The sequence below is a fragment of the Petaurus breviceps genome, unplaced genomic scaffold (assembly GCF_028583685.1).
Source record: "Petaurus breviceps papuanus isolate PSGF00001 unplaced genomic scaffold, PetGlider_PUasm1.0 90686, whole genome shotgun sequence".
NCBI classification, from domain to species: Eukaryota; Metazoa; Chordata; class Mammalia; order Diprotodontia; family Petauridae; genus Petaurus; species Petaurus breviceps.
Window position 1 is genome coordinate 10,855,146 of NW_027187309.1, and position 27,791 is coordinate 10,882,936.

A 27,791-nucleotide genomic window follows, 5' to 3' on the forward strand; every position below is an offset into this window, starting at 1 on the left:
CTTCTTATCTCTAAAATCAAGAGATTGGTCTAGAACCTTCTAATAATCTAGGAATCTATGAAACCCAGGTAAGTTTTAAAGCCTTGGATTCAATCTTGTGTCCCAGATGTGCTAACTTCCTTTAGGAAAAGAGAAAGAATTGCAGGGCAAGGTGATAGTAAGGTTAGTTAAATTTAATATCATCTGAATCTTTGGTCCCAAAGAAAAGCTAAGTGATGTCATGGATAGAGTGCCAAATTTGTAGTCAGGAAAACTTAATTTCATAAATAGCCTCAGAAACTTACTAATTACATGACACTGGAAAAGTCATTTCACCTCTACCTGCTTCAGTTTCCTCACCTGTAAAATGAGGATGATAAAAATAGCACCTATATCTCAGGGTTGTTGTAAGGATCAAATGAGATTAATATTTGTAAATCACTTTGTAAACCTTACAGCAAGATATAAATACTAATTATTGTTGCCATTGTAGTGTCCCCCCTTTAGGAGGATTCTATTAGAGGGAGCACAGCCTTGTCCTCGGCCAAACTCTGTCCATTATTATTGTCAATGTTTTGGATGAAATCATAAGCAATAAAATTTAAAGATGTCATGAAACTTTGAGGATTGGCTCATATGTTCACTGATAGGCTAGGATGGCTGCCCACATCTAAAGCTGAAATTTAGTTAGGGATAAAAGTAAAGTATTTTACTTGGGCTTAATAAAATCAATCTCTAAAACACCAAAGGGCAGGAGGGATTTGGCAGGCAATTGAATGTAAACTCAAGAGGAGTAAACAATGTGATATGGTTGTCATAAAAGCTAGAATGACCTCAGGTAGGATCAACAGAAGCCTGGTGCACAAGATAAGGGAGGCAAAGTCATCAGGTCACATTTGAAGAACTGTGCTTAATTTTAGGGCATCACATTTTAGCAAGGACCCTGACAACACAAAGAGGGGTGTAAGCAGGATGTTAAACAAATGTATTATTATTGGTTTAAGGAAGTAGTGATGTTCAGCCAAGAAAAAAGAAAAATGGGAAGGTTGGGCTAGGTGGTCTCCAGGGTCCCTTTCAATTTTCTTTATGTAATCCTGTTAAAATGCAAGATGGGGTATGATAGTCATCTTCAAGTATTGAAAGGGTTAACATGTAGAAGAAGGATTATATTTACTTTGGTTGGCCCCAGAGCTTAGAAGTAGGAATAATGCATAGAAATTAGAGAGGCAATCTACACTGAAATAGGGAAAAGAAATATCCTTAATAATTGGCATTGTTCACAAATATAATGGACAGTCTTGGGAGAAAATTAGTTCACACTCCCTGGAAGTCTTCAGGGAAAAGCTAGATGATCAGTTGCTTGGTTTTTTATTAAGGGGATCCCTGCTTCAGATATATGGATTGGATTAGAGAATATGTGAGGTCCCTTCCAAATAGGAAATTCTATGATTATAAATGGGAGTATGAAGTGTATGATATCAAAATTTCTGTATATATCTACTTGATCTGTTTCATTACATCATCTCCTTCCTCCATGTAACTTCTGGGAATAATGTAATTTTAATTGTTAAAAAAGATGAGTATACCTATCTTCATTGTAACTTGAATGAAGCCAGAAGTGAAATGAACAACTTGAATACCTATTTTTCATTATGATTCTGTCACATTAGAAATCAGCTCCTCAGGTGGCAGTAATGGAGAACAAATTGGGCCTCCATGATGGCAATTACTTGAGTAATGATCTAACCATATTTCATTTTTGACTGACTAAACAAGACTTTGAGTATAAAAATATCATTTCATTAGAATTAGGACTGCCAATAAATTTAATCACAGTTCCTTGAAGCTTTAAATGGAGAACAACTTATAATTGAAGTTATGTTTCTGCTTTTTGAGGGGCATCACCCTAAATGCCTGAACATAATATACAGGCAGAACGATTATTCAATTACAATAATAAATTTGATGTTCACCATTAAAATAAATGCTTTCAAAGCTGTGAAGAGAACCCATCAATTTTCCCAAATGGCTACAAAAGCATAGTAAAAAAGAGTAACAGAAGCACAGAATCTTAGAGTTGGACAGGACCGCAGAAGTCACCAAGTCCAATGCATACATGAAAAGAATACCAGATACAACATACCCAACCAGCAGGCATCCAGCATTTCCTTAAAGAACTTAAGGAAGACAGAAGTCAATAAGAGGATGGGGGTGGTCCTCACCCTCCATGTATCACCCCTGCTCCCTATTAGTGACTTTGGCTCATGGGTCCATGGAAGGAAGCAGATAGGAGTGCTGAGGGTATTCATTAAAATTAAAGTACATTGAAAGATCAAAAATGAGAAACTGGTATTGAGTATTGGTATGCTGATTTCTGAGGGAGCAAATTCACTTTTGAGTAGCTCTTATTGTTTGGGCATTTCCACCTTAAATTAAACTTAGATACCTGACTCTGCTCCCTCTACCTATTGTTTCCAATTCTGAAGCATTTCACAAGTGACTAGACTAGAAACCAAACTTTCTTTCTGACATGAAAAAAGTTAACTGGGGCACACATATGAGGGGGAGAGAGTTTTGGGTGGGAGAGGAGATGGTGCTGAATTGCTTGGATAATTTCATTAATTATTCATTTCTTTTTGTAGAAATAAATTTGCCAAGCCCTAATGTAGTTCATCCCATTCATTCATTCAGCATGTTTATTGAGTAGCTACTCTATGTAAAGCATTATGTTTTTACACAAATTAGGCATATACATTTTCCTTGGCCCTATGCCATGCATTATGGGGATAAAAATACATATAAATATAAATAAAACATAAATCCAGATTCCAGGAACTTCTATTAGAGTGAGAGATAATAGATATAAGCAAATCCCCCAAATAAAAGACTATTTAAAAAGTTTTAGTGCTGTTTTAAACCTTAATAGCTATTTAAGTTTTAAAAGTCCAAAACTTCACTGAGATTTTTGGAACACCCTGTATAAATGTTATACTCATGACACAGGTAATAAATGTTGTATAATTCAGAGGAAGCTAAGATCACTTTTAGTCATATGATTAAGTTACCAATTACTCCTTTTTAATCTTTCAACATACTTTAATTTTAATGAATACCCTCAGCACTCCTGTCTGCTTCCTACCATGAAGTCATGAGCCACAGCCACTAATGGACTGGGGCAGGAGGGAGTGATACATGGAAGGTGAGGACCATTCCTGCCACCCTCTTGATTTCTCAGAACATGCTTACACCATAAGTAGGAGGAGGGAGTCACTGCTTAATTTTCATGCAAGGAAGGCCCTGCCCCAGGACCTTTACCAGCACTGGGCTGCCTTTCAAACATGACCCCTTCTATCTTCTACTCCTAAAGGACCTTCTTCAGAACAAGCAAGACACCCAGGTCCCCCTGTTTCTGCTTGCTCTAAGGTGGCTCTTCTTGTGTCTGTAAAGCCACTTAAGCATGAGCAGCATTCCAGAAGAATGCTACTGTGAACAGCTTTTAAGGTTCTGATTACATAGTATAGTGAACACTCTATTAAATAACAAATCAGAGCAAAACATTCACAGTAAATCAAGGTACATCATTCAAAATGTTACATAGTATCACAGATAATCAAAATACAAAATTCACAACAACTTAACACAGAAAATGGCCACATAGCTTTCACCACAGTGGTCACATAATTTTTTTTTTTAATAAGCAATTGCGGTTAAGTAACTTGCTCAAGGTTACACGGCCAGTTAGTTCTGGGTGTGGTGCTGAGTATCTGAGCCTGGATTTGATCCAGGTCATCATGACACTGGAGCCGGTCCTCTTACTCACTGAGCCACCTGGCCGCCCCTAAGCAGTTGGGGTTAAGTAACTTGCTCAAGGTTACATGGCCAGGTGTTTCTGGGTGGGTGCTAAGTGTCTGAGCCCGGGATTCGACCTCCAGGTCTTCTCAACACTGGAGCCAGTGCTCTTACTCGCTGTGCTACCTGGCTGCCCCGGTCACATAATTTTCAACATCAATCACTTCATAACTCAATCATTCAATCAACTCAATCATTCAGTCATCCTTAAGGAGCCTCCTTAAGGGTCACAAAATACAATAGTCAAAGTTCTCCATTCATGGGGGCACACTAATTTACAATATCAGTCACTACTCAGCACTCTCTTAAGGGGTAATGTAAAATACACAGGCCATCCACCCCTCAGTCACAAATAAGTTACATACAATCTTCTCAGTCACTACACAGTATCCAAGTAAAGCTTTCTTTCAGTTTGTCTCAGGGTAGTCTCTAAAATTCCCTGGATCCCCTTCCATAGTCCCAGCTCCTTCCTGGATTCACCAAACTGTAACCTGGCTTCAAAGGAAGACAGCTCCCAGTTCCTTGTCCAGCTCTCCGTGCTGTTCCTGTTCCACACTGAACCTCACAGTGTCCAGTCCACCTTAAATCCTTCATAGTCTCTGTTCCAGGGAAGCCAAGGCTTAACAAAGCCACAAACAGGTTCATGCAAAGTACCAGTATCACAGTCATGCTTCCTCAGTCTTTGGCAGCTCCCAGGGGAAGCTGGTAGCTCCCCAGTAGAAGCTGGTAGCTCCCCAGTGGAAGCTCCAACTGGTTCCCAGGATCAAAATCACTTCACCCAGGTTCCCAAAATCAAAATCATTCTCTCCAGCCTGAGCCTTTCCTCTTCAGCCTCCTCAGAAGCTGTTGCTTCTGCCTCCATGAAGCTTATCCCAAGGAGTTCTGACTCTACCTCCCTGGGCCTTTTCCTTATATACAGTATTGCTCCTCCTTTTTCAGCCTCTTCCTGTTATGCCAGCAACAGGAGTTCATATCTTCTGTTTCTTTAACAGAGGCTTAATTTGAACTAGGTACTAAATATCTCTTATTTTTCCAATGCAAAGGGATCTTTAAATTTCATTACCATTATGGTGTCTCACAGGACAATCCTTCATCTTCCAGGAGGCTGAAACTCAAGCTGGGGACCTAAAACAGGCTAATCTCATGCTTCCCTCAATGAATTTCTCTCCAATCCCTGATATTTAGCCTGGAATTACTTCTCAATGATTACCTTAACTGCCTCCCCCATCCACTTACATTCTCACATAATGCCAGTGATGATGATCTTGGGATGATGTTAAAACCTTGATATTTATCCCTTCCCCCCTTGACCTGGTTCTTTCTCAGTCCTATATATTTCAACCCAATACACTCCACCTGCCTCAAACTCAATGTCTTCCTGTCCAGATCTGCCAATAGATCCAGATTTACTATATTCTTTGGAACGCCTACTTCACAATGAACATATTTTCATCTTAAACCTCTTTATTTCTTACTCCCTTCAATTTTCCAGCCCACATTGAGACATGGCTGACTCTCAATGATGCTACTTTCCTTGATTACTCTTTCCAGTACCAGTTAAAATTTATCTCATCCTCTGGTTGTGATGGGAGAATCAGAATATTCCCTTGCTGTTCACCCTCCACTTCCAGACCCTCTCCTGACCACTTTTACTATTGAAATTCTTCAGTGAGGATATAATATGCAAATTTACCACCCATTTTAGATGCAGATGGCTATAATCTCTCAATTCCTAGGGCAGCCTTCTTCCTTCCTCTCTCAGTAGCTGGCTCTCAATATTTCTATGCACCCCAACTCCAGCCCTCATACTAGGTCACTTATAGATCAATACCCCACAAATGCCCTTACTTCCCAATTCTTCAATCATTCAATTCCCATGAGTTCCTCCTCCACTCCACCTCAGCAACACACAGAAATAGTCACAACCTTAACCCTTCCATAACCCTTGTGTTCCACTTTCATGATCATGAACTCTGGAATTCCTTTATTTGATTTTATCTATTATTATTCCATCATTCCCTATGCTTTACAATGCCTAATCCTATATTTTTTCTTCATTGTAACTTCCATTTCCCCCATGATTCAGTTGTTTTCTCCCCTTAAACTATCTCCTCAACACTAGCTCTCCATTCTTTGGTAAACCAGCTCAACTCTACACTATCATTCACCCTCAATTCATTTGCCTCCTTGTCCTATAGATAATCATACCTTGCTAAGCCCAACCCAGAATTACTCCTACCATTTGTCACCTTTACTTTTAATCATATGTTGTTGATTGAAAGGGAAGGAAATCATGAAACCATGTTAAGTAGGCCCATTGCAAATCCACATTATCTACTCTCAACTGGGCCTTTACAACACCTAGGCGAACATTCTATTCCTAATTAATTCATTATCCCACTATCCATGATGATTATTTCAAATAGTTCCATCTTTTTTTCAGGCTTTTCATAGACCTTCCTTACCCCACATTCTTACCTCAGTGAAGTATCACTTAAAAAAATAAAACCTGAGACCACTAGATAAAATCTCTCCTTTCTCTGTCTTCTTCCTCACCTTCTTCCACGCTCTCCTCTTTTATTCTAGTCTCAAATGCTGAGTTGACCATTCTCCTTGCCAAGATAAGACTGTTTACATGTGCCCTTAAGATTGATTCATCTACAATCAAAAATGTAGTAAGAATCAGAAGCAGGACTTGAACCCAGGAACTTCTTTTTTTTTATAGCAGTTGGGGTTAAGTAACTCGCTAAAGGTTACAGGGACAATTATTTCTGGGTGTGGTGCTAAGTATCTGAGCCCGGATTTGATCCCCAGGTCATCCCAACACTGGAGCTGGTGCTCTTACTCGCTGAGCGACCTGGCCACCCCTAAGCAATTGGGGTTAAGTAAATTGTTCAAGGTTACATGGCCAGGTGTTTCTGGGTGGGTGGTAAGTGTCTGAGCCTGGATTTGATCCCCAGGTCATCCCGACACTGGAGCCAGTACTCTTACTCGCTGTGCTACCTGGCCACCCCAACCCAAGAACTTCTGACACTAGAATAAATGTTCTCTACTCTATTCCATTATCTGGCCATGTACATGTTCTTGTGGACTTTTTACTCAAATAGATGGATATGGCAGTTGTTTTTAACCAGCCTCCTAACCCAGGACTTCTAGTATCTAATTATAGAAATTAAAGTGACCCCAGGGATATATCAAGTTAACTTTACAAAATGCAGTCATGCTTAGTAATCCCTTTATTTGGGTGAGGGGAGGACACCCTTGGGGCATGTTTAGAATTGTACTTTTCCATTGACCACAGTGATGCTCTGGGCCCTACTTCTAGTTAAGTCTTCTCACATGTTGGCCTTGACCAGAAGCATGCCCTAAAGCACATACCTTGTCAACTGGAAATAAGAAAGACAACTCTAAGTCTGTTCCACAAGAAGATCATTGATAAAGCATTATCAAACTAAACAAGTTCTTTGAGTTAGATATGGGAACCTTGTCATTGACCAAGAAAAAATGCCCAAAACCTCTGGCAGTTCTTAAATGCTGAACAGTTAGAAGATGAGTTGAGTTCAAGATAATTCAAGAGAACCTTTGTGAAATGTCACCCTTCTCCTTCAACTGGAAGACAGCAAGGGTAAAAGGACTTCCTTTTCTCTCCTTCCCATCAGCTATGATTTCTAGCCATAATCAACTTCTCATTCAGCAATCAAGAAATTTGTTAGTATGACTGAGTCCAGGCAGGAGTAACCTTTCTAGTAGACAGACAAACTTTCCACATATACACACGGACATACAATAACTTTAGGGAGGTAACAGCTTCAGAAAACATGGACCCTGGCCGGAAAGAAGAGAAGTAACTGGGGAGTTAAGGGACAACTAGCCATGGCATTCAAATGGCATCTATGAGGATTCCATATGGGGAATGGGTACTGGGGCCCTGCAGTATTAAAGGTATGCATGATTTTCCTCAGCCACAAGTATTCTCTACATATGAGCCTTACTACCATTGTTCTCTAGGTTTGTGCTCACTCTTCCCATGTAGGTTGTGCATAGTTGTTGAATGCACCCCAAGTTAATGGGAGGGGGAGAGTGAACCTATTTTGTAGCTACTATTCTTACTTGAGCTAATTATCTCTGAGTCACTGTTATTGGGAAGCATAACAATGAATAATTTTGAATTCTAGCTTTAGAAGGATGCCCCCCCCCAAAAAAAAACTGAGATGGTAGTAATCCTCAAAAAACTAAGAGAATATGTTTCATAAATGTGACACAAAATAATTCATGATAAATACATCAGAATTAAGAGCAAAGTGCTTTGTGATTCTGTCACATTGTATCTTGGAACTAATTTTTATTTCACCTGATTACTAATTCTCCTGTTTGGTGGATGTCTAAAACCCCCATCATTTCAGTATACACTAAAAGGTACTTCCAATTATGTTTAACAGGATTCTGAATTGGAATCCAAAATATAAATAGTGAAATACAGGGTAATTAGCTTATTACTTGGGGGAAAGCTTGATTTTGCATTTTTAAAAAGTTTTGGAACTAATAAAAAAAGCACAACTTATTTTCTTCAGCATTCATCATTTCCTCTGATTTGTAGTATTAAAAGATTTCCTATATCAGAAAGAGTTGATCAGCCAATAACCTTTGCATAAAAGAGTGCTGAACACAGTTCTAGTGCAACTAGATTGCCTTGACTTAGGAATTCACTCTTGTTTCTAAATAGGAACAGATAAATGGTTTCCAGGTTTGGTCATTCTTGTCTTAGGCTCCTATTTAATTAAGTAAGCATTTCTTAAGTTCCTATTCTATGTTAGGCATTGTGATAGGCACAGAGTGTGGTGGAGCACAGAAAATAAATTTCAAAGATTGATGAAAAATTCTGTTTGGGGAATTATACCTTGCTTTTCTGATATTCATTCTGTTTTTCTACTAGATGAGGAATTCTTATCCAACTCTGGTCACAAATTGTCAGAGAGAGCTGCTAAACAGCTGCTACATTCCACCCCCAGGATGGTATTTCTGAGATTCGTTTGGGATGAAAATTTCTACTTTTATTATTTCTATTTTTAGTATAAACACCATTATCACAAGTAAATCGCTAGGCATCCAAGCAAGGTTTAAATGAACCTTGTGTAAATGAACAGATATATTTGAAAATTGTAGGCCTATTTGCAACTTTAAATGCATGACAATTATTGTTTCAAAACTCAAATAAAACCACACACTGATATTTGAAGAAATCACATATAAGATAAAATCTGAAATGCAAAGACAAATCATGTATATTCATAGGCAAGGAAATTCCTGTCTCTTCTGTATCCTATATCAAAATATTGTTTTGTTAAGGTTTTATGGAAAGGTCACCACTATAATATTAAAATCTAAGAATGCTGAAATCCCTTATGAGCCTGGCATATTAGTTCAGGACAACATTTATTAAAGTTTTGACATGACTCAATATTAACTTGCTTGATATATTACAAGCATTGTCAAAAGCTGATAAGCACTGGAATTGAGAATTGCAGCTCGCATTTCTAAAACAAGGGAAAGCAAGCTATCAGTTAATAAAGATTAACTTCAAAGACACTGTAACATTGTGAGGCAGTGTACCTACCAAATTCAGCTTTTGTTGAAATTGTCATCTGGTAATAGACTCAAGACAGATAAATGGTCTGGGATATGGTTCTTTGTTGATGCATTGAATTCATACTTTTCAAACTGTTAATTAATATAAGCATCAAATTCAAAAGAAAAGACAGTAGATCTATTTAGTTTCATAATCCACACTGTCACATAATACTTTCACCTGTAGGGCAGGTGAAGGCTAGGATTATCTTGACAGATGCCAGGTGGATTATGTTCTGTCTTCCTAGGTTTTCTTTTCACATTCAAGGAAAGGTTATAATGTTTATCTGGACTGATCTGGAAACAAGGGCATATTATCTGCCAAAGAAGCGAAGGACAGTTAGTACGGTACTCCCAAAGCAATGGCAATGATTTTCTTTTAGGATGATGATATTTTACAGAATGAGAAGAAAAAAAAAAACCTCTCCTTTTATTAGCTTTTTTTTTTGTGCCTTTTGGAGGGCAATTGGGGTTAAGTAACTTGCCCAAGGTTACACAGCTAGTTTTTTTGTGCATGTGTGGGTGTTAAGTGTCTGAGCCCGGAACCGAACTAGGGTCCTCCTGACTCTGGTGCCGGCACTTTTACTCACCACGCCACCTAGCTGCCCCTACTAACTTTTTTTTTTCCCAGTAAAATAACAACTTAAGTCAATGTTATAAAATGTTACCTGTCTCAAAAATCTGCTAAAAATACATGTTGTGATCTGAGATGTTTAATGAAATAGAATTCTCTTTCAAGGGTGAAGTTTCTCCAAATTACTTTTCTTCATTTGACTGCCAAATCACGGGATGTATTTATTCCAAATCTTAAAACATAGTTCATACTTCTTTTGTCAGAAATGCATAAATACTGACTTGCAAAGTTCGATTTGCAGTAGTTTTCATTTTTTTTTTCAGGGAGAAAGAAAAACTGGAACACAGATTTGTGTGTTTAAGCTGCAGTTTCCTTCCTTCTGGTTTTCTTATCAGGCTCAGTCACCTTATTTTCCTTACTTGTTCTCCTTATCCTCAAACCTAAACAGTATCTTCCCACACTTTAATCCTCTAGGGAGTGGGAGATGCTAGACATATCTTTCCTAATTGCCTCACTAACTCCTGACTTATTTCTATTCCTCTGCCTATACAACGTGTCACTGATCAATAAATTATTAGGGAGTGGAGAATAAGTATATACCAATAAAGATAGCACTATTAATTCTTGTTTTTATTATCCTTACAAAACAAATAAAATACAATGTAGTCTTCAAGATTTTCCTGAATGGAGAAAAGGAAGGAGGGTGAAAAGTGATTGTCTGTCTTGATCCTAAGGTGAAGACCTGACTGAATCTCTTGCTGAGAATGAGAATGACTATCTAGTGTCTATTGCCCTTCTGGGGAGACTGTCAGTATAACACATTTAAAAATGGGATATTAAAGTCAGGTTCACTCGCAAATACATGTTCAGGAGTAGAGAATAACAAGTTGGGAATCCCAGTTTTGCTGCATAATTCCCGTGTGATTTGGGGGCAAATCATTTAAGCTCACTAAGCCTGTTTCCTGATTTCTTAAATCAGGAGGTTGAACTCAGTGATCTTTTAAGTTCTGCTGAGATGCAGATCCAAATGTATGACCCTAACTATGAGGAATATAGATTAGAAGGGGATAGACCAAGTACCGTCCTTTTGATCTGTGCCACAAGACTCCACATAGTGTGGGTAACTTTTTAGTCAAATGTTGACTTATCTCAAAGATCTAATTCATATAATCTGCTTCAACTAACCAGTCAGACTAAGTGGTTGTTAGAGTCCCTTCCAATTCTAAAATCCTTTGATGTTACATGAAAATACTAGTATTCATGTCTACCTCCCCTCATATTAGTATCTTAGCTCTGCCATTAACTACTACATGACCTTAGTCAAGTCAGTTAATGTCTCTGGGGTTTAGTTTCCATATCTGTAAAATGAGTGGAGTTTAATTAGATTATTTCTAGCCTCCTTCCAGCAATAAATGCATAATCCTATGGTCTTATGGCATTCCAGTCTTTAGCTAGTGGAAAAAAGCCCTATGATTTACTAAGAATGAATAAATGGATGACGAAAAATAGCATTTATTAAGTACTTGCTATGTACCAGGTTAATATGCTAAGTATCAGGGATACAATATGAGCGAGAGAGACTTCCTACCTTCAGAGATATAAATCCTACTGGAGGAAAATAATACAATACAGGGAAGTGGTAGCCAAGGAGTGTTTTGGACAGGAAAATGACACTGGTGGTAACTGGAGTCTCAGGAAAATTGACTGATAAGTTATTTCTGAGATGAGTGTCAACAATTCAAGTCAAGAAGTCTTTATTAAACTATTAAATGACTACTATGTTCTGAGCTCTGGGATAAGTGCTCGTGTTATCTGACTACTGTTCTCTAAGCTAGAGAGGGAAAGAGGGGGTCAGGGTGGGGATGGAAGAATGGTAAGCATACAGTAGGATGGCATGAAGATAGCTGAAGAAAAAGTGTAGGCAGTGGAATCAAATGAAAATGGAAACAATTTCTGTGGGGTACATATTAACTTACAAAACCACAAGTCAACATTATCTATATCATACTGTATTTTTGTTTATTCTGTTACACATTTCCCATTTATATTATAATCTGGTTTGGGTTGGACTCGGGAGTTTTTCAGGCTGCAGGACTTTGACACTTCTGGTGTAGTGGGTATGGATCTGGGAAAGATATGGTGAATGCTCTTTGATAAGACAGCTAGAATCCCAGGGTGGGAGCTTGAATTCCAGTTTGGAGGTAGGCACAAGAAAACAGGAGCATGACATATAATGACAGAAAAGCAGTGTGCTGAGTCTAGATTAGGGCCAGATGTGGTGAATGTTCAAGAATAGGAAATTCTGGGTCCTAGGGAGGGAGTCTCAGTTCTGGATTGAGGTGGAGACTGGATTGCAGGTTAGGTTATATGGTTCAGTCTTCTGCTAGTTCAGTACCTAAAGAATTCAAATATGATGCTTGTATAGTTCTTAGGTGGCAGCATACCCATAACATAGGCAGATAGCTTGTTCACAATTCTTCCTACTACAATTAAAGCACATTTCCTTCTTGTTTAATACATGGAGGATCTCAGCAACTGGTAAGGATCTGCCACCCCAAATCAAGCATTTTTTAAAAGTTACTTCCAATGCTCTTATTAATTTCTGTGATTATATTTAAAAGTAGACCAACACATTACTTCAAATGAATAACCACAGAAAGTAATAATATAACTATAATAGGGAAAAAAAAAACCCTGATATACTTCAAAAAATTGGCAATTCCAATTGTGAACCCGCCCTTACTTTCACTTTATGCAATACTGAGTTTCAGCTATTCTTACGTAACTGAAAACTAATGTTGCCGGACTGCTATAATGTATGCCAAGGAAGATCTGAATTGCCATAGACGACATAATCAGAAGGCAATTAGCACTGCCAACTGCTAACTTTCATACTGATCTAAGTCTCTTTAGCACTATTTAAGGGGCCCACTTGCATTAGAGAAAGTAAAATCACTTCTTCATTTAAAATTTTCCAAGGAAAGCATGGTCTTTGGTTTTGCCTTAACAAAGTGTCCTTTTTTTTGGAGGACAATTGGGGTTAAGTAACTTGCCCAAGGTTAGTTTGTGTGTGTTTGTGTGTGTGTGTGTGTGTGTGTGTGTGTTAAGTGTCTGAGGCCGGAACCGAACTTGGGTCCTTCTGATTCCAGGGCCAGCGCTTTATTCACTATGCCACTTAGCCACCCCTAACAAAGTGTCTTAACGAATCTCAGAGTTAAAACTCACTCAAGAATTTATCTGCCAACCCAATGTCAAGCAAGAATTCTCTCTACACCATACCCAACAAATGGTCATCTAGCATTCATTGAAAAGACCTTTTAGGAGGAGAGAACCACTACCTACTGAGTCAGGTTACATTCCCCTTTTATATAGCTCTGTTAGGAAAGTCAAATCCACCTTTCTGTATCTTCTATTCCCCATGCCAACCCCTGCCTTCTGGCGCTAAGCAGAACAAGCCTAATATCTCACCCATATATGAGCCCTTCAAATAGTTGAAGACAGGTATCATGTAGCTTTAAGCCTTCTCTTCTATTAGCTACACATTACCTTTAAAACCTTAAAAACATTACTCTTTAACCAAATCTTTTTTTTTTTTAAGCAATTGGGGTTAAGTAACTTGCTCAAGGTTACACGGCCAGTTATTTCTGGGTGTGGTGCTGAGTATCTGAGCCCAGATTTGATCCAGGTCATCCTGACACTGGAGCCGGTGTTCTTACTCGCTGTGCTACCTGGCCGCCCCACTTTAACCAAATCTTACATGGTAAATCCATATAGATCATTTGGGGATCCACTTCCATTGTCTTCAGTCTACTAGGGATAGTCTGATCAATGTCCTTTCTAAAATGTGGTACCCAGAAATGAAATCATTATAAGGCAGAACATAGTGGGATCATTACCTTTCTCATTCTAGGTACTATTCCCTCCAATGTAGCCAAAAATGACAATGGCTTTTTGTGTCCACCAAATCACATACATTGTCTGTTAAGTCAGTTCATCAAATTTATAAAATTTGCTTTTACTGATAAATACTTGGTAGCATATAGGAAGCACAAAATAATGTGAAAACTACCACCATATGAAGATACAACATTTAAACTGATTCCTCTCCCCCCCTCCAAAAAAATACAATATATTTAGTATAGCGGAAAGAAGACTTGATTTCAAGGATGAGAGTCTTGTTCTAGCTTAATCGCTTACTATCAAATCAATCAGCATTTTAAAGCATTTACTGTGTGCCAGGTACAGTATCAAGCATTGGAGATACAAAGAAAGACCAAAAAAAGTATCTGTCCTCAAGTTCACATTCTAGTGGGGGAGGCAACATGCAAACAATTATGTAAAGATGTATTTTGGGTAAACTTGAAGTTATCTTAGAGGGAAGGCACAAGCAGTGTGGGTGGGAAAGGCCTCTTGCAGATGGCAGGATTTGAGCTGAGTCTAGAAGGAAGCCAGGAAAGAAAGTGGGTGTAGAAGAGGAGGGAGAGCATTTCAGGTTATGGGAGATATCCAGTAAAAAGGAACAGACTAGGGAGATGGAGTGTTATATGCAACAAACTATAATAACTCACTAGTTTCTATAGATTTAAATTTCTTGATTTTTTTTTTTTTGCTGTGAAGCAAAAATAATGCCATGTGCTTATCTGTCTTAGGTAAACATCAGGGTATATGTCATCCTAAGCAAAATGCAAGGGTAGGGTGGTAAAAAGATATGAGACATATCTGGATAATGGAAAATAGCCCAGTTAAGGAGGATTTAATTGCAAAAGAAAGTTAAGTCATGTGACATGATGTTTTAGTTTTATACCTTTTAATATTACAGCTTCTGTGTACATATTAATAATTATGAGATTCAGACTAGTTGAAAGAGGATTATCAAATATTAGAATTTGTATTTTAAGGATACATAAAAAGTGGCACTTATATAACATTTTAAGTTTACAAAGTGCTTTCCATTTGTAGCTCCATTTGTGCCTGGAAGATTGAGACTACTGGTATTATTATTACCATTTTACAGATGAGGAAACTAAGCATTAATGTGGTTAAGTGACTTGCCCAGAATCATAATATTACATCATTGTTCAGCTGTTTTTCAGTCATGTCTGACTCTGTGACCTCATCTGGAATTTTCTTGGCAAAGATACTGGAGTGATTTTCTATTTATTTCTCCAGATCAATTTACAGTTGAGGAAACTGAGTTAAACAGGATTAGGTGTCTTGGCCAGGGTCACACAGTTAGTTAAGTGTCTGAGACCAGATTTGAACTCAGAAAGATGAGTCTTCCTGACTCCAAGTCTGGCACTGTGTCCACTATGTCACCTAGCTGCCCAATACGAAACTGAGCATTAATGTTGAATGACTTGACCGGAATCACACAGCTATTACATATCAGAGATGATATTTAAATATCATCTAAGTCAAGTATTCTTTCTATCTAATTATATTCTTATATTACATCTTATTTTACATCACACTTATATTACATCACACTTACTCATGCTGAACAGCTTACTATAAGCATAAGCATCAGAGTTAATAGACTTTTGGGAGGATAGGAGATGAAGAATTATCAGTTTTAAATGGCATAGTAGAAATCTCACTTTATATAATAATTTCTTAATCAAGTCTTTAAGAAGATGACATTATTATGAAATTATAATACTATCTATGATGCCAAGTGAAGTCAGAACCAGAACATTGTACACAGTAATAGTAATACTATGCAATGATCAACTATGACTGATTTAGCTCTTCTCAGCAACACAATGATCCAAGACAGTTCCAAAAGTCTCATGGCAGAGAATGCTATCCCTATCCAGAGAAAGAACTGTGGAGTCTGAATGCAGATCAAAACATATTATTTTCATTTTTTGTTGTTTTTTTCATGGCTTTTCTCTTTTGTTCTGTTTCTTTTTTCATAACAAAATTAATGTGGAAATGTTCCCATGATTGCACATGTATAACCTATAACCTGTATCAGATTGCTTGTCCTCTTGGGGAGTAGGGAGGGAAGGGAAGGAGCGAGAAAAATTTGGAACTCAAAATCTTATAAAAATGAATGTTGAAATATTTTACATGTAATTAGAAAAAATAAAATGCTATTTACAAAAATAAAAATAAAAAGTAAAAAAGGAATATAATTGTTAGGATATAATAATATCTTAGGTATTACAATTATTAATATTCTATCTCAGAGTCTTAATTTTAGCTTTCAAAGTCAGCTAAGTGGTGAAATAGTTAAAGCACCAGACCTGCAGTCAGGAAGACCTGATTTCAAATCCAGCCTCAGATACTTAATACCTGTGTGACTATAGGCATGTCATTTAACTTCTGTTTGTCTCAATTTCCTCAAACGTAAAATGATAAGGATAATAACAACACTTACTCTCTGGGTTATTGTGAAGATTAAATGAGATGTTTGTAAAGTATTTAATACAGCACATAACACATAATAGTTTCTCTATAAAAGTTTATTTCTTTCCCTTCTCTCAAAGAAAGGATCATGCTAAAATAATAAATGATATAATAAATAATATATATAATATAGAAATATATCTATATAAGTACATTATATATGAACATATGAGTATAATTTAATAAATTATGTAATAAGTAAACAATCAAGTTAGCTACCTTAATATAATAAATACAATAAAAATTATGTAATAAGTAATCATGTTAATTATCTTAATACAGTAACTACCATTGGAAAGTGCTTGAAAGTTTGCAAAGTGCTTCACACCTGCCATCTCATTTGATTTTCACAACAGCTCTATGAGATAGGTGTAATTTTTATCCAAATTTTACAGAAGGGGACACTGAGCATGAGAGACAATATGTGATTTGTCCAGGGTCATATAGGTAGCAAGTTTCTGAGGCAAGATTTTAACTGAGTTCTTCTTGACTTCCAGTCCAATGCTCTATGCACTGGGCCCCCAATATGCCTGTAATGTTAATATTAACTCATAGCATGACGCAATGGTTACTGAATGGCCTTGGAGCCAGGAAGAGCTAACTGACTTCCTCTGATACATACAGGCTGTGTGATCCTGGTCAAGTCACTTAATCTCTCAATGTTCTAAGTCACTCTCAAAGTCTTTTAAGTTTTAGAGAAGAGGTAGGCCTCCAGTACCTACTCTTTTTTTTTCTTTCTTTTTTTTTTTTAAGCAATCTGGGTTAAGTAACTTGCTCAAGGTTACACGGCCAGTTATTTCTGGGTGTGGTGCTGAGTGTCTGAGCCCGGGTCGTCCCAACACTGGAGCCGGTGCTCTTACTCGCTGAGCCACCTGGCCACCCCTAAGCAATTGGGGTTAAGTAACTTGCTCAAGGTTACACAGCCAGGTGTTTCTGGGTGGGTGCTAAGTGTCTGAGCCCAGGATTCGATCTCCAGGTCAATCCTGACACTGGAGCTGGTGCTCTTACTCGCTATGCTACCTGGCTGCCCCTACAGTACCTACTCTTTATGAGGGAGTTCCCTTGCATTCCCTTTGCAACCGTGAAAGAAGCAGACTTATCCCTATCTCTGCACCAATAGACAATAATGCCATTAGCAAAGAGGACAGAAAAGAATGTCCAAGGACTTGGGGAGATCTGGAAAAATAATAAACAGAAAAAAAAGAAAAAATAGATGAAATTTGGGGGAAAAAAGACCAGTTACTTTCTGAAGGAAAATATTTGGAAAGACACAGTCTATTGGTAAGAGAAACTAGAAAACAGGAGTGCCAAATGTACTTTTAGATAGCAGAGTACAGGAAATTAGATGTGAACTTGCCTTTTGATATGAAAAGAAAGTCATGCCTGCCATAATAGAGAAAAATTGGAGAGCTCCCTGTACGGCTCTAATAATACTACAGGTGTAAAAAAGGAACAAATCTTTTTTTTTTGGGGGGGGGAGGAAGGAATTCTTGGTGTTGGAGTGGAAACAGAAACAAAATAAACTGACTTAGAATCACAGAATTTCAGTTCTGAAAGGGACTTCGAGGTCAAACAACCCAAATCAAGCAAGAAATCCTCTCTACATCCACCAGATAAATGAAATTTATACCCTGAAGCATCACACTAAAAAAGATCATTTTGCATGAAAATCTTTCTTCAATGTATTATGCAATTTCTCGTTTTCTCAAAGAGTTGACTAAAGATAATTTAAACTTCTCATTATGACTCAAGGTCATTAAGTATGTGACTATGGAGACAATTGAAGTTTTGGCCTCTCTTTTTACCCTTCTGTTTCCTTTTCAGATATCAGATATCATCATGACACCCAGAACAGGTCTCTTCCCATTCTCTCTTTTTTTTTTTAATTTTTTTTTAAGCATTCCTGATGAAAAGACCAGAGCTGTCCCATTCTCTTTCTAGCCTACAGCTTCTAATCTGTTGGGGCTGAGGAAATCAGAAAACCAAAGCATGTTAAGAAATAAATGTCCAACTATAGTAAAAACAATTTTGAAGGAGCATCAGGAGTAAAGTCTAGAGGCTATTAGTTACCTTCAGTTTTCAAAGGCCTTTTATTTATTTTTAACTTCTATTTGAGAGCTTTATTCTAAAGGGCTGAGTCTAATGAAGACTACTATATAAGGTATCCTTGTCAAAGTCTTAGCTTAAGCTATCAAAGCTTAAAATTGCACCAATATTTTTCAGACATGATGCATAAATAAATGTAGCATTATTGTAGTATTTATTCAAGAGGGATTTTACATGGTACAATGACCATCAATCTTCCCGACCAAATTAATTAAAAATAATAGGCTATAGACATTTAATAATAGAAGATTTTCACAGGACTTGAAAATTTACCTATTCCTAATTTCATTTCTGCAAATCACCTATCAAGGTATCTCCTGGGATCTCATGATATACATTTCATTTAAGAACACAGAATCATTACAAAATTAATTTAGGTTAGACTAATTATGCAGCAAATGTAAGTGTAAAGTCAACTGGAGTGTAGTTCTGCTAATGTGATTTTTTTGGTATCCCAGTTCAGTTTAATTACTTGGTAATATCCTTCACACTGAACTAAATTGTATTCCCTTTGTCATACCTAATATGTCTTGCATTTTTCAAAGTGGTACTTATGTACAGATGACAGAAATATCTCACTTAACAAAAACAGAATATAACAAAATATGAATTTACAAAGCCCTTTAAGGGTTGATTATTTGCATTGGAATCTAATTGTTCTCTTTCTTTTAAAAAATTTTTTATAGGTTCTTTTTTAAGGTGAAAGTTTCATGTACATTTGAAATATGATTTAACTGACTTTCATATAATTTTCCAAGATACAACTTTTAGTGTAAAATGACATTCACTTCTATTTTTTATCTTGTAAAGCAGATATTTATTTGCTACGGACATAATAATCTCTTTAGTATTTCCCTTTACTGAACCATAGCAATACTCTACCAATTAAATATGCAAATTAAAATAGTCATTTAATAAGTGCCTACTCTATGCCAAGCACTGTGCTAGGGAACCATGTGATACACTGTGTCTTTTGACTTCTTCTACTGTGCCCCACACGGCCATCTCTAGTTGTCCTGATCTTTATCTTGCCACTGTGCCCAGATGGCTGCAGAGGAGAAATTAAATCCTATTCACTTGCATGTCATGGCGTCATCTCCCTGACGTCATGGTCCTCTTCAAGAATGAAGGACAAATAACAACAGTAGTCACAACAACCACAACAATAACCATGCCCCAGCTCTTACTGCCTAACTCCAGAACTCTTCTACCATGGCATAAACTTGAGACCATCTCTACTTTCCTGGTCCAACTTACTCAGCTGTGGAGAACTTCCTAGCAATAGAGTACTGGAAAAGGACAGGAGAAAGGTAGCATTGTGGGCAGATGTGTGGGCTTGCTTCTTAAGCAGGCCCAGATTTTGCTTAATAAGTAGAGGTCAGGATGAAAATGAAGTAAAATACAGTTGCATACTGGACAACAGAATTACATTATGAATCTAAGCAATGTGTTATTAAAGAAAAGTAGTCACAGTGTTTATTATACTTAACCTTGCTTCCCTCTGGTACTTTATTTAAATATGAAAGCAAACTTCAAAAAATATATTTACTACTTAAATTACCTTCAGGAGAAGACATTCTTGGTTAAACACCTAACAGGACAATAACATAAATGGTATTGAAATAACAGAAATAATCAGAGAGGCCACTGTAATTTTAACAGTCTTACCCCCTACCGATCACACACACATAAAAGAATGTATTTTGCCATTTCTTTTTCTAGGCACCAAAAGAAATGTCGAGAGAGCTCCCCTTTCTCCTTATTTGTATATAATTTTAGAAATGGCAGTTCTGACAGTGCAATGGTGAAACAAGTATTTATCTAGTCATTTCAGCTTATCAGAAATACATTCCTATTAATCTCACAAGCTCCACTGCATTTAGAAATTTGCTGTGGGGTTTGGCTTCAGTTGGCAGCACTGGGCAGACATATCTGCTTTCTTTATTACCAAGTTGCTTCATCATGTGCAGAAGTCACTGTTTCAACTTATCGTATCCTGGATTTTCTAACTGAAAATCTGAATAAAAGTACTTTCTAATTTTTCTCAACAAGGATATGGATAGAATGATTAAGTTCTGGCAAGAAATAAACTTTCCAAATTGAAGTCCATCAGTTTATGTCTCTACAGCTAATTTTATACATTGTACTTATTGTCAATAACAGAACTTTATAATATGTTTAGGATCTCTCAGAATGCCCAGCAAATTCACATTCACCAGTTACCCTTCTACTTCTGTACTATGGGAAAAATTAATACTCCTCATAATAATAATAATAAATTATATTTATGAAGATCTTTCAAGTTTGTAAGGTATTTAGATCTTCACAATCCTAGCAGGGGATTAGTGAAAAATTATCATCTCCATTTTACAGATAGGTAAATTAAGGTTCATGGAGGTTAAATGATTTGCCCAAGGAGGCACAGCCAGTAATTAGTTGAGTTGGGATTTGAAACCAAATCTTTTTACTTCAATTACAGTGTACTTCTTAAATGAACATGTTAATGAATCATTCATCTCACTTCAACTGGGTAGGCTGCTAGATCACCTCTCCCCTTCCTCTCTCTACCCTCCCACCCCCAAAAAAGTATATTTCTATCTTTAAAACAATGAGATAAGGTACCTTTCATAGTTATGATGAGGGGAAAGTTCTTAACGATACCAGAAATATATGCTACCATAAAAGAAAAAAAAATAGATCATTTCAAATACATAGAAAAGCTTTTGTACAAATAGCTAGAGAAAGAAGGAAAAGTATTAATTGACAGGAATGTAACATAAATCTCTAAACAGTCTGTCATCCAATATCTATATGAAACTAATGCAAACATATGAGGCCATGGACCAGTTTCTAATGGATGAATGGTCAAAGGATCCAAATAAACAGTTCTCAAAAGAATAGTGAATTATTAACTTCCATATGAAATTTTACTCCAATCACTTATAAGATAAATACAAATAAAAAAACAGTCAGATTTTTTCTCAGTTAGAAAATTGGCAATGATGAAAAAAGATGGAAATAGTGTTAGAGATGCTGTAAATAGACATGCATATGAATACACCATGGAATAATAACTACAGATTGGGACAACTATTCTGGAAAGCATGTTAGAATGACAATTTTTATAAGGTGAATAAAATGCCCAGACCATTTTATCTAGAAATATGGCTAGGCATACACCCCAAGGTTTTTAACCACAAAAATAAAACGCTCATAAAAAACAAAGTTTTCATAGTATCCTGTTGGTTATAGCAAAGAACTGGAAACCAAGTAGATGACCACTGATGAAGGAATAGCTAAATAGACTTAAATAAACTGTGGTACACAAATATAATAGAGTATTACTATTCTGTAAAAATATGATTAGAAACATTTCAGGGAAGTATTAGATTGTTTATATGAACTAATGCAGAATGTACTAAGCAGAACCAGAAAAATAACATATATAATGATTCCAGTAATGGACATGGGAAAATTTTTTTTAAAAATTGAACAACTTATTCTTCAATATAATGACTAATCTTGACCTCGGAATTGATAAAACACATCTCTCCTGATATACGATCCCTTCTCCTTTCCCTGACAACATATAATCAGACAAGATTGTCATTTTTGCTGAACTTCTTTTTTCTTCCTTTTTCTTAAAAGCAAATCTTTGTCAAAAGGGAGGATTCACTGGTTAAGGAATGTAGGAGGAATATATCATGAAATGAAGGTGATATGCAAATAGAGCTAAGCTGTCTGTAAAAGATTAAAAATTATATTTCATCCCTATTGCAAAGGCAGAGGAAGGAGAGACTCTAAAAGGAAAAAAAAATCTATTATTCAACAGTGTGGAAGGAATAACACAAGTTGGGGCATCTGGGCCAGGCTTATAAAAACCTGAGGTAGTTTGTGATTCTACCTACTAGATTATCATAGAATCTCACAATTTCAAGAGCTGTAAGGGAACTCAGAGGTCACATAGTTTGTTTAAACCCACCCAGATTCCTCTATGACATTTCTGAAAAGTGGCCATACAAACTTTCCTTGAGGATCTCCAGAGAGGTTCACATAATCTTACATCTAAAATTAGAAGGGACCTGAGAGATGATCATTAGATCTAATTCAATCCCTTCATTTTACAGATGAAGAAACTGTGACACAGAGATAATTTAACTGATCTGAAAAACAAAGGACACTAGTAAGCCTAAAAACAGATAACAGAATTCATAGGGTCCAACTAGGGTTGCTATAAGCACAAGCTCTAGGTAAACTATATATCTAGGAAGGGTTTATCATTATTCAATCTCTGGCTTAATCTTCATTCCTCTTTCCTCCCTGGTAGGGTGGGGAAGAATGGATCTCCCCTAGTTTCCTATTCTACTAACAAAAGAGTATAAGGTAAAGTTCCCTAGTTTCAGAAAAGATTGGGAGGTACATTCAAATCAGTAAACTCTAAGGAATTTGATTATGATGCCCATTTTCTAGTTAGGTACATTAAATAAGCTACAAGATGCCTAAATAAATACTAGTGTATGATGGAAATATTTGAAAAGACAAATTATTACACGAGAAAGAGTAATATGTATATCACGACACAGAAAAAAAATAATCTATGACCTTTTGACAAGTCTTATTTTTGTAAGACTATAGGACTGGGGAATGGGCTCCTATTTCATGCCCTTTCCTGGGTTTGCTGAGATTAGGTAAACAATCACCATTTTAACATGTGATGATTTCTAAGGAAAAGCTTACTGTTACTGTCCCTTTCAATATGCTTTGTTAGTTCTTAATGTGATTGGTCACCTTCCTAGTATAGACAGAAGGAGATAAGGAGTAAGGAAAAAAAGAGGTGATGGTACTGAGGAGTTACTGTATTTGTACTGTGCAAGATAAACTGGGATTGGCCAGGTGATGAATACCAGGCTTCCAGAGACTTAGCATTCAAATCCTATAAATGTGTACCCTACTATACATATCAAACTTTGTGTGCCTCCATTAATGTAAGGATTTGAAATATTTATAAAAAAAACACTGAGTTTTCATTTATAGAAACATTTTTTTAAAAGATTAAGAGGGCAGGAGTCAAGATAGCAGAGTAGAAGCAGGACCTCCGCTGGGCTCTGGCTTCCACCTACCCCAATCCATGTAAAAGGGGACTCTAAAAAAAAAACTTTGGAGCTGCAGAACCCACAAAATGACACAGAGAAGCTAACCTCCCGCTGAGGACAGCCCAGCAGGCCGGCAGGAATTGGCCATCACAGAGCGTAGCCTAGCCCCAAAGAAAGGCTTTAGCCCCAGGGCAGGCCTGACCAGGGGCCAGCCAGAGGGACCCCAGATCAGCAGCAGCTGTGGCCAATTCCAGATTTGTCAACACATAGATGTGAAGGACAAAGTGAGAGGTCAGTGCAGTCTGGACTTTGGGACCTAGCAAGTGGGAGTACATGGCTTTTCCCCCCGGGGCGAGAAGCCTCTGAGCAGCCAGTGCCACTTGGCAGCTTCAGCTCCTGGCCTGCAGAGTGTAAGGGGACCAAGCACCAGTCTGAGGGGTAATTGCTCTTGCTTTAACCTTCTTGGATCTGGATTGAAGTCTAGGGTGGAGATCCTGGGGTGTGTGTCCAGCCTGCCAGAGCGCGTGGAGACCTCAGAGAGGGCAACCATCTAATATCTCTGGCAGCTGAGAAAACCCCAGCATTTGGGACAAATGCTCCCCTGTCTGGTGGCAGGGGCCTACTGTGGCAAAAAGCCCAGGGGACAAGTGACTGAGGAGCGACATGACCAGGCAAAGGAAACAAAGCAGACAGAAGATTCCAACATTACACTCCTATTTTGGGGATAAGAAGGAGCAAGGCATGGAACAGGAGGAAATCAGTGAAGTCAGAACTCCTGCACCAAAAGCTTCAAAGGAAAATACAAGCTGGTTACAGGCCATAGGAGACCTTAAGAAGAGAAATGGAGGAAAAATTGGGAAGAAAAATGAGAACAATGCAAGAAATTACAAAATGAGAGTCAACAGCCTGACTGAGGAAAACCACACCTTAAAAAATAGACTAACTCAAACGGCAAAAGAGGCTCAAAAAGGCAATAAGGAGAAGAATGCCTTAAAAAGTCGAATTTGCCAGATGGAAAAAGAATCTCAAAAGCTCAATGAGGAGAATCATTGCTTCAGAATTAGATTGGAGAAAATGGAAGCTAATGACTTTATGAGAAATCAAGATGCTGTTAAACAGATCCAAACAAATGGAAGAATAGAAGGCAATGTGAAATATCTCATGGGAAAAACACTGACCTGGAAAATAGATCCAGGAGAGATAATTTAAAAATTATTGCACTACCTGAAAGCCATGATCAAAGTAAGAACCTACAAATCATCCTCCAGGAAGTTCTCAAAGAAAACTGCTCTGATGTTTTAGAACCAGAGGGAAAAATAGAGGTTGAAAGAATCCACCAATCACCTCCTGAAAAAGATCCCAAAAAGAAAACTCCTAGGAATATTATATCCAGGTTCCAGAATTTCCAGATTAAGGAGAGAATATTACAAGCAGCCAGGAAGAAACAATTTGAATACTGTGGAAACACAATCAGGATAACACAGGATCTGGCAGCTTCTACACTGATAGATCCAATGACTTGGAATGTGATATTCTGGAGGTCCAAGGAGCTGGGATTAAAACCAAGAGTCACCTACCCGGCAAAACTGAGTATCATGTTTCAGGGGAAAATGTTGGCATTCAGTGGAATAGAGGACTTTCAAGCATTCTTGCTGAAAAAAAAACAGAATTGGATAGAAAATTTGACATTCAGATACAAGAAGCAAGAGAAGCATGAGAAGGTAAATGGAAAATAAATCATAAGGAACTTGCCAAAGTTGAACTATTAACATTCCTACATGGAAAAACGATAATTGTAACTTATGAAATTTTCTCAGTAGTTGAAGGGAATATAAATATATATATATATATGTATATATGTAAAAATCTGTCTATATGTCTATATATGAGGGTATATGGGCATATGAATACATATGTGAATGTGTGTATATATGTTTATAGGTATACATAGATAGAGGGTGAAAGGACCAAATTAACAGGAAGGGATGATACTTAAAAGGTGAAATTAAGAGGTGAGAGAGGAATATAATGAGAGGAGATGGGGAGAGACAGAATGGGGTAAACTATCTCATATAGAAGAGGCAAGGGAAAATGGTTACAATGGAGGGGAAGAATAGGAAGGCAAAAGGGAATTGGTCAACCTTATTCCCATTGAATCTGGCTTGAGGAGGGAGTGAAATACACACTAAATAGGGTATCTCACCCTCCAGGAGAATAGGGGAGGAAGGAGATAAGAGGGGGGATGATGGAAAGGAGGGCAGGATGGGGGGAAGGGAAGTTGGAAGTACCCACTTTTGAAAAGGGATGGGATCAAAGTAGAGAATAGAACAAGAGGGAGGTGGGATAGGAGGGAGGGAAATATAGTCAGTCTTTTACAATATATCTACTATGTTACTGTTTTGCATTAGCCACATATGTACAACCTATACTGAACTGCTTATCTTCCCAGTAAGGGTGGGAGACAAGGGAGGAAGGGAATGAATCTGGAATTCAAAGTTTTGAAATCAAATACTAAAATATATATATATATATATGTATATGTATATGTATACACACACACACACACACATATATATATATATACTATTATTAATACTATTTTACATGTAATTGGGAAATAAGATATACAGGCACTGGGGCATAGATATCCACTGGAAAAGTCGAAAGGGGAATGGGAGAAAATATGGGAGAGAGAAGATTGGAGGAGGGGATATCCTGTGGGACTGCTATTTTGGGTCACTGTGTAAGGGAAAAATGGAGAGAAAATTTGTAACTCAAAATCTGGCGGAAATGAATGATGTAAATCAGAAGTTAATAAAGCATTTGAAAAAAATTTAAAAGGGCAAGATTATCCTCTATTAAAATGGTTTATATTCATGAATTTCATTTTACTACTTATTTGTTGATTAAATATTGTTTAGTCAGCATTTGTTAAGCTATCTTACTGGAATTCAAGTTAACAAACATTCATTAAGTATCTAGTGATGCCAAGAATTTTACCAGGCACTGGGGATGCAAAGACAAAAAGAAAACAATCTCTACCTGCCTTCAAGTTGCTAAAATTCTATTAGAAAACATAAAGGGGACACATGCATGAGGAGGATAGAAATATAGGTCTGGAATTAGATTGTACATCACTTACTAGCTAGTCTATATTATGACTAGCATCATTTAAATGACTGGCACATATGTCTTTAGTAGATTATTTTCCTGAAAAAGTTTCAGTTTGTTTGGTTTTGGTTTTTAACTTTAATGCCTTTTCATTAGGCAAAACTCCTTTAGAACAAAGGTAGAATAATTATCTCAACATGTGCCTCCTAAGTAGCCTTCACACAATTAACAATGTAGCTTTTAACAAGTAAAATTCTTCACTGTTAGTAAAATAATATATATATATATATATTTATATATGTGTATGTACTATACACACACTGTACACACACACACACACCTTCTTCAGGGTCAGACATCACAACCTTCATGACTCACTGCCTAATTGCAAAGTAACAAAAGGTGTGGATTTTCCTGAAAAACAAGACTCCCCTAAGCAAACTTCTCTTGTTGGGCTCCAAGTGAGGCCCATTAAGGGGCACGGAAGATCTTCAAATTCCCTTACCATTACATTCACCATTAAGAGAATAGGAAAATGTTTATTTATTTATATAACATAGTTCCATTAAATAAATATTAACTGAGTCCCCAAATGGTAAACAGGATTCAATATGGCCCTAGTACTTTGATGATTTACCACTGTTAATAGAATAAGAGACTGGGGGAGTCTCCAAAAGTGCAGTGTACCTCTTAACCTGTGTACAAATATTCAATATAGCAAGATGGAAGCACTTGCCCACAGGGGATGTTGGGAGAAATAACTTTAAAAATAACATAGTCATCCTTTACAGACCTGAGAATATGAAATATAACAGAGGTAGTAAAGCTAAAACCCCTCATGGACTCATTTTTAAAAATGTTTTTTGTTTAAACCTCCACCCAAAGTAGGATGATTGAAAGAGCCAAATGCTGAGGAAACAATTTGTTCTGAGGAAGGGCTCAAAGTCAGGTTGGTGAGGCGACACTCCAGTGTGCTACATATTTTTGCAAATAGTTGAGTATCAGAACACTTGGATATTGAGGTGAAAGTTTTGGGGGTATTT

At 37.1% G+C, this 27,791-nt stretch overlaps 1 protein-coding gene across 10 annotated transcripts in view; it reads right to left on the minus strand.

The window, feature by feature from the left end:
* Positions 1-27,791, minus strand: part of PLCB4 (phospholipase C beta 4) — a 537,045-nt gene that overhangs the window by 231,681 nt on the left and 277,573 nt on the right. For 3 of the 10 annotated variants that reach the window (XM_069065424.1, XM_069065418.1, XM_069065421.1), the window contains one exon: positions 25,215-25,289. The exons of the other annotated variants lie outside the window; for them this stretch is intronic. The gene's annotated coding sequence lies outside the window, so the exon portion shown is untranslated. The remainder of the gene's footprint in view (positions 1-25,214; positions 25,290-27,791) is intronic. 10 annotated transcript variants of the gene reach the window in all.